This window comes from Orycteropus afer, unplaced genomic scaffold, assembly GCF_000298275.1.
Source record: "Orycteropus afer afer isolate SDZICR_OR568_19922 unplaced genomic scaffold, OryAfe1.0 scaffold00610, whole genome shotgun sequence".
Lineage (NCBI taxonomy): Eukaryota > Metazoa > Chordata > Mammalia > Tubulidentata > Orycteropodidae > Orycteropus > Orycteropus afer.
The window spans coordinates 1,067,974-1,077,076 of record NW_006922197.1 but is presented as its reverse complement, the minus strand read 5'-3'; the positions used below and the strand labels follow the sequence as shown (position 1 = coordinate 1,077,076).

General features: G+C 44.4%; 1 pseudogene; it reads right to left on the bottom strand.

Annotated features, from left to right (window-relative positions):
* Window positions 1-319: 319 nt before the first annotated feature.
* On the bottom strand, window positions 320-1,380 carry LOC122151599 (annotated as a pseudogene).
* Between the last annotated feature and the right edge of the window lie 7,723 nt (window positions 1,381-9,103).

Genomic DNA, 9,103 nt, shown 5'->3' with positions numbered 1-9,103 from the left:
AAAAAACACATGTAATTACAACCAACTGATCAGCTAATGTGGCAATATGAATGCCCGATAAAAATCAACATCAGGGTTAAAGATGTTTATTATTGTTGAAATTAGTGTCCTTTTTATATGTCTCATTGGGCAATTTCCCAACATTGTAGCTTGATGAGTTAGAAACATGACGTGCTCAATACACACACAAAGCCACACAGACACAGATACAAGTGTGTGTGTGTGTATCACCACTCTCTTGTAATATGATTGCTTCCTGTGTGCTTGGATTCTGGGTGACGAATAAGCAAAGAACTGAACCTTGTGCAGAAACACACCTTCATGCATTTCTGATAAGATGAGGGGATTTTGTCTTCTTCATCCAGGCCGAGCAGAGCCTAGAGATATTGGAGTCATGGCTCACGAGGACAAAGGGGATGACAGCTGGGTAACACACACCAGCCAGTGCTGCCATGTTCACCAGCCACCAACTGGGATCAGAAAAAAGAGACAGAAGAACTTGAAAGATGAGGGACAGGGTGTAAAAAGACACAAAGATGCTCAGCAGGACAAGGATGGTTTGGGTGGCTCTGGTCTCAGGGGAGGACCTGGAGGAGACGTGGCCTCTATGAAGGTGTTGGACCCGCTGCTTGTGTCTGTGCAGGAAGATAACCATGGAGCCGCCGGCCCAGAGCATGAGCCCTACCGACACAGCATCAGGGAACGACAACAAGGCTGCATACAGTGAGTCTGCGGTTTCGTCATGACGGACAGCAGAACAGTATCCATAGTCTTTTTTGTCTGTGATGGTTTTGTTTCTCCAAATGGGAGTCACATACATAGGAAAAATCATATTGACCAGCACGTGCAGGAGGAGCCAGCACAGGACAAGGGAGAAGCCAGCGCACTTGGGAGCCTTCACCCTCAGCTCCGCCCACCTGCAGTTCCCAGGGCTGACGGTGACGGCCTGGAAGATACTCAGGAGGCAGGTGCTGCCAAAGGCCACACCCCTGCCCACTCTGTGAACACACAAAATAAATTTGCATCAAAATCATTGAGGAAATTCTTCCATCCAAAAGCTGTTGTGGTCTGGGGGATTCCTTTTGCCAGAATGGCCATGGAGTTGGCTACAGTCAGGTGGCTGAGAATCAATTCTGTGGGCCTTAACCTGCACCCAGTGAAGTAGAGGAAGAGATAACGGTAAAGAAGAGAAAAATTCGCCAGGACACCAACTAGAGTCTCTGAAAGGAAGATCACTGCTACTGTCAAATACCTGGCAGCCACTTCATCATTTCCCAGAGACTAATATTTATCTTCAGAGCCAGAGGGTCCTGCATGGGAAGATGGGACACGGGCCACATGTATCATGTCAGCTGAAATCCATTATTCCTCACCTACCATTAATTCCCACCTTGTTATGTGCCGTCGAGTCAGACCCGACTCATAGCAACCCCTCCTTGGGTTTCCGAGGCAGTATAATTCCCACCTAGATACATTGAATTACAGTTTTTCTTACATCAAGAGGTTCCAAGAGTTGGATATATAACCTTTGAAGAATACTTAGAAGGTACGTTTGAAGACCGTACATGTGGTAACTTTTTTATTCTCCACGAATCCATGAGGCAAGCACTACTATTAGTTTCATTATAAAGATAAGCTGATATAGGCGCAGAGCGGTTAAGGAATTTGTCTAAATTTACATGCTGGTTAGAGGCAGAGTGGGGACTTGAACCTGGCTGATGTGATGGAAGCATCTGACCTCCTCTAACTTTGTGAGGAGGGAGAAACACCATCGCATTAGCCGAGGTTGTTTCCTACGAGATGTAGGTCAGACATATTTCCTCTTTCCAAACTTCTTGTCAATTTTGATTCCAACCATCACTACAACCACCACCTCCGGCCAACTTTGGCACACTCTGCTTTTCTCCCGGGTTCAATAACTGGCTGCAGTGGTCATACAGAACTAACAGACCACACTCACACTTCAGGGGTTTGCTAGGGAAGTACCAGGTTATAACTCAGGATGAGGATCAGGAAGCACACAGAAAAAGTCTCTAGTGCAGGACAGATCTCTCAGCTCCTCTCGGTATCTTCAGGACAGGATTCTTTGAACACTTGGCACTCAATCCTCAGCCCTTAGCCTGGATTCTTCCCTGCCTGGGCAGGTGAAAAAGTTCTTTCAGTTCTACTGACATGCACCCAGAGGCACCCCACTCTTCCAGCAGGCATCCCGGCCAAAGGCACCCAGCTCTCTCCCTCCGTGCATCGACACACCCTCTGGAGCCACATAGCTCAGTGTACCAGGAAGCCCACCACGGCCATTGCACATCTGTCCCCTAGGTCTGTTGCCATTTCTCTGCCACCAGATTCTGCTGGGTTTACAAGTGCCTCTTGCCATCCCTGGTGTCACAGCTCTCTGTCCCCTGGGCCTAGGAGGTCTCAAACCAGGGACCCCTAGTCCAAAATACATGGTCCACTCCTGATTCTTCTTCTTGGATGGTAATGAGGTGCCCCCCCAACCTCTGGAATACTTAGAAGGTACCTTCTGGAATTATCTCTCTTTAAACCTAGCAGGATGACAAAACTGACCAATCCCTACAAGGGTGCCATTCACCTAATTTGCATTAATTACACCACAAGGGTTCCATGCAACTTACTTGCATTAGTTGCAGGGTGTCCAATACGCTTGGTGGTCCACAAACTCCTTCTTTACACAGTCCCAACCCATCACTGTGGGAATTAAAAGACCATGGCAAGAAAGCTCATATAAAGTCTAGTCATCACACCACACCAAACTACCTGTTTGTGCTCTTCTAATAATCCAGTTCCGTAGTTAGTTTTGCACTGACACCTCATCATTTTAATATACATTGGTGACATTTTATTTTATAATGTTGGTTGTAACAGCTTTCGATTGATGTAGTCAGCAGTCATGAATAAAGCTTTAAAGATTTTTTCTTCTTATTTTTATATTGTGATTTTCATGAAAGTTTACAGAGCAAATTCATTTTCCATACAAAGGTTCATACGCATTTTGTTTCATGGCATTCAGAGCAATCCTCATCCCACTTGCTCCCTGCGGTAACTTTTCCCTGTGTCCTTCTTTCCTATGCATTCCTGCCCTCTGAGCTATCTCCCTGTGCAAATACTGCCCTTCTGATCTCCCATGGTTGATTGTCCTAAGGAGTGCACCTCCCTGGTGTAACCATTCACCTCATGTTGTTGTTGTTATTTGCCATTGAGTCAGCCCTGACTCATAGCGACCCCTCCTTGGGTTTCCGAGGCAGTATCACTACGGAAGTAGGATTGCCCAACCTTCCTTCTGAGGAGTGGCTGGTGGGTTTGAACCGCCAGCCTTCTGGTTAGCAGTCAAGTGCCTTAGGCACTATGCTACCAGAGTTCACCTCATAGGCCTGTCTATTGTTTGGCTGGAAACCACGATAGTGAGTTCAATTCCAGGCATGAAAGGCGACCAGGGGCCATACCTTGGAGTTTCACCAGTCTTGATCAGACCAGTAAACCTGGTCATTTTTATGATTTTGAGTTTTGTTCCACATCCTTCCCACTCTTTCCAGGATCTCCTGCACTATTCCCTTTCTGAGTGGTGGACAGTGGTAGCTGGGCACCATCTAGTTCTTATGGTCTCAGGGTCCTGTAGGCTTGGGGTTCATGCAGCCCTCTAGTCCCTTTGTTAGTTGGGAGAGCCCTGGTTTGGCTGCACACTGCACTGAAGAATCAAAGACAACACACAGCAGCAGCTTGCACTTGAGAGAATGTTCCCAGGTTTGATGCGAGAAAGCCACACCCAAGTGGCAAGCTCAGACACACAGACACAGCTTTATTAAAGCAAAAGTACGATCTCAAAGGACTAGAGAGTGGGTGTACTCCTAAAGAGGAGCAGCACCAAGCTCTGCACAACGGTCCTTTCATATTGTCTAAATATGAGGGGCTGGATTTGGGCAGGACCTGCTGATAAACTTCATTCATTCTACCAGTCCCATTCCCTCTTCTATTCTCTTTCCTGATACAGCTCATCTTCCTGATTCAGACATTTTAACCTTCCCATAACTTTCCTTGATTGCCCACCAGTGGGGTCAAAACTACAATGCTAATGTATGATAACTGCATGCTAATCCAGGTTACTTCCAGATCATCTTGTGTGCAACTGCACATGCCTAGGTGGGGAAATGTCCCAGGAAAGTCCCTTCTGTAATTGTTTGTCCTTTCCTTCTAGGGCCTTGTGGTTGGCTCTTGTGGTTGGAACTGTACAAAGTTTGAAGCTGGGCGCTGAGACTGGGAAGCCAGAGCTTCTCAGTGCACTCCTTAGAACAATCAACCATGGGAGATCAGAAGGGCAGTATTTGCACAGGAAGATAGCTCAGAGGGCAAGAATGCATAGGAAAGAAGGACACAGGGAAGCCGGAGCAGGTATATACAATTCACCCACTTCCCCTCAGAGGCTGAAACCCAGAGCAGGATGGAGGGCCAATTTCCCTATTCTGACTGCCTAACATCTTGGACTAATTGTTTCCATGCATTTTGGTTTTCTTCACTCTTTTTTGCTCCAGATGAGGAGAGATCAATTGTTGCATTTAGCTGGCCACTTGCAAGCTTTTAAGAACCCAATCACTATTCACCAAAGTAGGATGTAGAACAATATTTTTGTGTAGTATGTTCTGTCAATTGAGCTTGATGTCCCCTAAGACCATGGGCCTCAGCCCACAGGTCCAACAACTTGCACCCTTAGGGTACTTGGCTGTGGCTTAAATGTTACCATAACTTTTATCCATATTAGGTCTATTTGTACAGACATTCTTATAACGCATACAAATATATAGAGAGAAATATCGTCTGCCAAATTTATATATGGTCACGGGTATATTAGCTTTTGCCTAGACATACCTGATCATTCGGCCTGTCTACCTATGTACCCAGGAGCTCTGGTAGCATAGTGCCTAAGGCACTTGACTGCTAACCAGAAGGCTGGTGGTTCAAACCCACCAGCCACTCCTCAGAAGGAAGGTTGGGCATTCCTACTTCCGTAGTGATACTGCCTCGGAAACCCAAGGAGGGGTCGCTAAGAGTCGGGGCCGACTCGATGGCAAATAACAACAACAACAACACCTATGTACCTACCCAGAGGTAAGTGTTGGTTATCGCTGATAATGCAGTATCGTAGCTGTAAGTGTTTATATTTGTTGTCTGTACCTCTTGTGTACCTCTCTGTGTCTTCCTTTTCCTTAGTCTGATTGTGTTGGCCACTCTCTTTTGCTACATTGCCTTTCCATTCAACCAAATTAGTACCTGTTTCTTACAATGCTTAAAAATTTTAATGAAATACAGATTCACTGATTGCAATAGAATATTACAGCAATCCAACTTATGAGCAGAAGGAAGGAAGTTAGGGAAGGAGTCCAAGATTAGCTCAATGTTAGCGACAACAGAATGATGCATTTTGCAGGAACAAAACACAGTGACACTTATCACAGGAATTATTGAACAAACTCATACTGTGCACTAAACTATGGGACATGAAACACTAATAAAGGATAAAATAATGGAGAATAGATAGTAAACTACTTTCCCTCCTTATATGCATCAATTAATCAATACATAAGTTGAGTAAAAGTTGAGCACTCATGTGATATTTGAAAGATATTGACATATAAGACACCTGTGGAAAAGGAAATCTGTGAGGCATGACACCCTGTGCATTTTATAAATTGAAATGGTTGCCTTTTTGTTTGATATTAGAATACTTTCAATCAGAGAAAGGACTTGATGGCTGCTGTATGAAACCCATTATTATCAATGATCAGCCCACACTCACTGCTGTTGAGTTGGTTCTGATTCATAGTGACCCCTCCTAGGGTTTCTGAAGCAGCATCTCTGCGGAAGTAGATTGCCCAGTCTTCCTTTCAAGGAGTGGCTGGTGGGTTTGAACTGCCAGCCTTCTGGTTAGCAGTCAAATGCCTTAGGCACTATGCCACCAGAGCTCCTAGAGGGAAAATACTCTCCCCATAATCAACAGACCATGGATGTTTCCTGGGAGACACAGTTCCTGTCTCCATTAATGCATCAAACCAGAATTAGAGAAAACATTTCTGTTCTAGTGAGAACGATTCAGATACACTATTTTGGCACAGGAGTTGATGATTCACATAGACTCATCCTGGTCTGTATTACAAGTATGGTGGTGTTACAGTCATCTCCTGTAATCCTGACAATTCTCATGATTCCTGTGCAGTAGACTGAACAACAGATGGATTCAGGACCACAGCCTTTAAGCACCTTGAAACTCAGGTTTCACGATCACTAGGATTAAACACCGAAGAACCCTATTCTTGACGATGACACGAGGAGCCATCAGGGACTGGGGCGGGGTCTATGGCCCCATCTCTCTGTTCTAATGCAGCTCAAGGTCAGGACTCAGTCCTGCTTCCTCTGTGACAATGGACCAGTTTGGAACTCAGACAATTTCCTTATTCCAAGACGAGTGCTTCCCCAGACCCTGCTAAGCCTCCTTCCCTTACAGACTCTGCCTCTCAGACTGAAACAAAAAATACTCACCTGACCCCTTCCATCCAGGATGGTGGGCTGAGTGTGACGGTGATGACATCCAGGGCAAGTGTCTGAGGGAGGCAGCCAGACCCTGAGGTCCAGGTATTTGACTGTGTCCTCTCCTCCCCATGGAACTGAAATGATCATTTCACCTCCAATGGCATTGACTGGGCAGGCCTGGGGAGCTGAGGTCATCTCTGGAAACTGTTTCCCCAGTTGCTAATCACCAAACAAATTACAAGTTTCTGGTGACTATCTCCAAAGAGACCATGGACATGTTTGGGAGATGCCCTTTCCTGCCCAGGATGCTGGAGACAGACAGGTCTCCCATGGAGGGAGCAGGAAACACTGATGTCTGACATGTGGGAGTCTCTCTGAATTCCCTGCAAAGTTCCCTGATAAGTTCTCCCGCCCTGAATGCTTTCTCATCTTCAACCCATGAACTACACTATCACTGAAGTTTTGAACCGAGAAATGGAATCAGACAAAATACCTAAAAAAAGATCGTAAAGTGACAGCAGTGAAAAAAGAACAGCATATCAGTACTTTACACGAGAAATCACTGGACTCACTTGTGCCACTCACTGCCAAAGAATGTGGACATTTTGTAGGAAACCATCCTCATTATTATTGACTCATTCAGCAATGGTAGGGGCCCAAACACAGCAACTGCCACCAAAAGCAATTTTTAGTAATTCACACACACACAAATCTCCATGATCCAAAGATTAAGTAGGCAGATTCTACAATTTCTTCAACTGTCAGTTTGTACCTGGTGACACAACAGTTAAGCACTTCACTGTTGTGCTCTTTCTATAGCCCAGCTTCTCCTATGATTTGCTCAGCATACAGACCGAATAAGTACGGGGAAAGAATACAACCCAGATGCATTTTAAACCCTGATTTAAAACCATGCAGTATCCCCTTGTTCTGTTTGAACAGCCTCCTAGATTACGGACAGGCTCCTCATGAGCACAATGAAGTGTTCTGAATTCCCATTCTTCTCAATGTTACCCATAATTTGTTATGATCCACATAGTAGAATGCCTTTGCATAATCAGTGAAACACAGGTAAATATCTTTCTGGTATTCTTTGCTTTCAGCCAAGATCCACCTCACGTCACCAGTGGTATCCCTCATTCCACATCCTATCCTGAATCTAGCCTGCATTTCTGGAAGTTCCCTGTCAATATATTGCTGCGACCATTTTTGTATTATACTCAGCAAGATTTTACTTGCATGTGATATTAATATCATTCGATAATTACCACATTCTATGGGATCACCTTTCTTTGAAATGGACACAAATGTGGATCTTTTCCAGTCAGCTGGCCAGGGAGCTTTCTTCCAAACTACTTGGCATAGATGAGTAAGTGCCTCCGGCACAGCATCCATTTTTGAAAGAACTCAGTGGCCATTGTGTCAATTCCTAGAGTCTTGCTCTTTGCCAATTCTTCCAGTGCAGCTTTGACTTCTTCTTTCAATATCATTAGTTCTTGATCATTTGCCACCTGGATATAAGGCGACAGAGAAATGGCTACGGACTGCCACCACCTGAAATTGACCGATTCCTTTCTGTACGGTGACTCCGTGAGTTCCTTCCACCTTCTTTGGATGCTTCCTGCATCACTCAATAGTTTGCCCATAGAAGCCTTTGCCATTACAATTTGAGGCTCAATTTTTCTTCACTTCTTTCAGCTTGAGAAATGCCAAGTGTGTTCTTCTCTTTTGGTGTTCTAACTGGTCTTTGCACATTTCACTATAGCAATTGACTTTGTCTTCTTGAGCTGCTCTTCGAAATCTTCTGTTCAATTCATTTATCTTGTCATTTCTTCCATCCACTTTAGCTACTCTCCATTGGACAGCAAGTTTCAGAGTCTCTTCTGACATCCATTTTGTTTTTTCCTTTCTTTCCAGCCATTTTAATGACCTTTTGTTTTCCTCATGTATGATGTCTGTTTTTTGGTTGTTGTTGTTCTATGCATAATAAATAGGAGCTTTTATTATCATGTGTTAAATGGTCAGGAGCTCCAGTATTTGGCTGCTAACCAAAGGGTCAGTGGTTCAAACCTACCAGCTGCTCCACAGAAGAAAGATGACGCAGTCTGCTTCTGTAGAGATTTACAGCCTCGGAAACCCTATGGGACAGCTCTACTCCATCCTAATGGGTATCCGTGAGTCTGAATCGACTCAGTGGCAGTGTGTTTGGGTTTTTTAGTCAAATGGTCAAAAAATAACACCTTCATAGAGGTTTATTCAAGTACTGAGATGACACATGTAAAGTACTACCAGAGCTATCACAGTGCTATCATATCAATAAATGTCTCTTCCTCCCATCAAAATTTAAAGATGAATTACCTGTTTTATGAGTCTACAAAATGTCAGTCTTCACACCTGCCTAAACTTGTGCCTTTTGTTAACTCCTGAAAGCCATGAATAAGGGAAATAAAACACTGCTGTTTAAATCCCTGACTATAAACACATAAACAATATCAAGGCTGTGCACTGTATTGTTCACAGGCAGAACACTATGCCATTGCATTGTTCATTCACAGGGTATTTT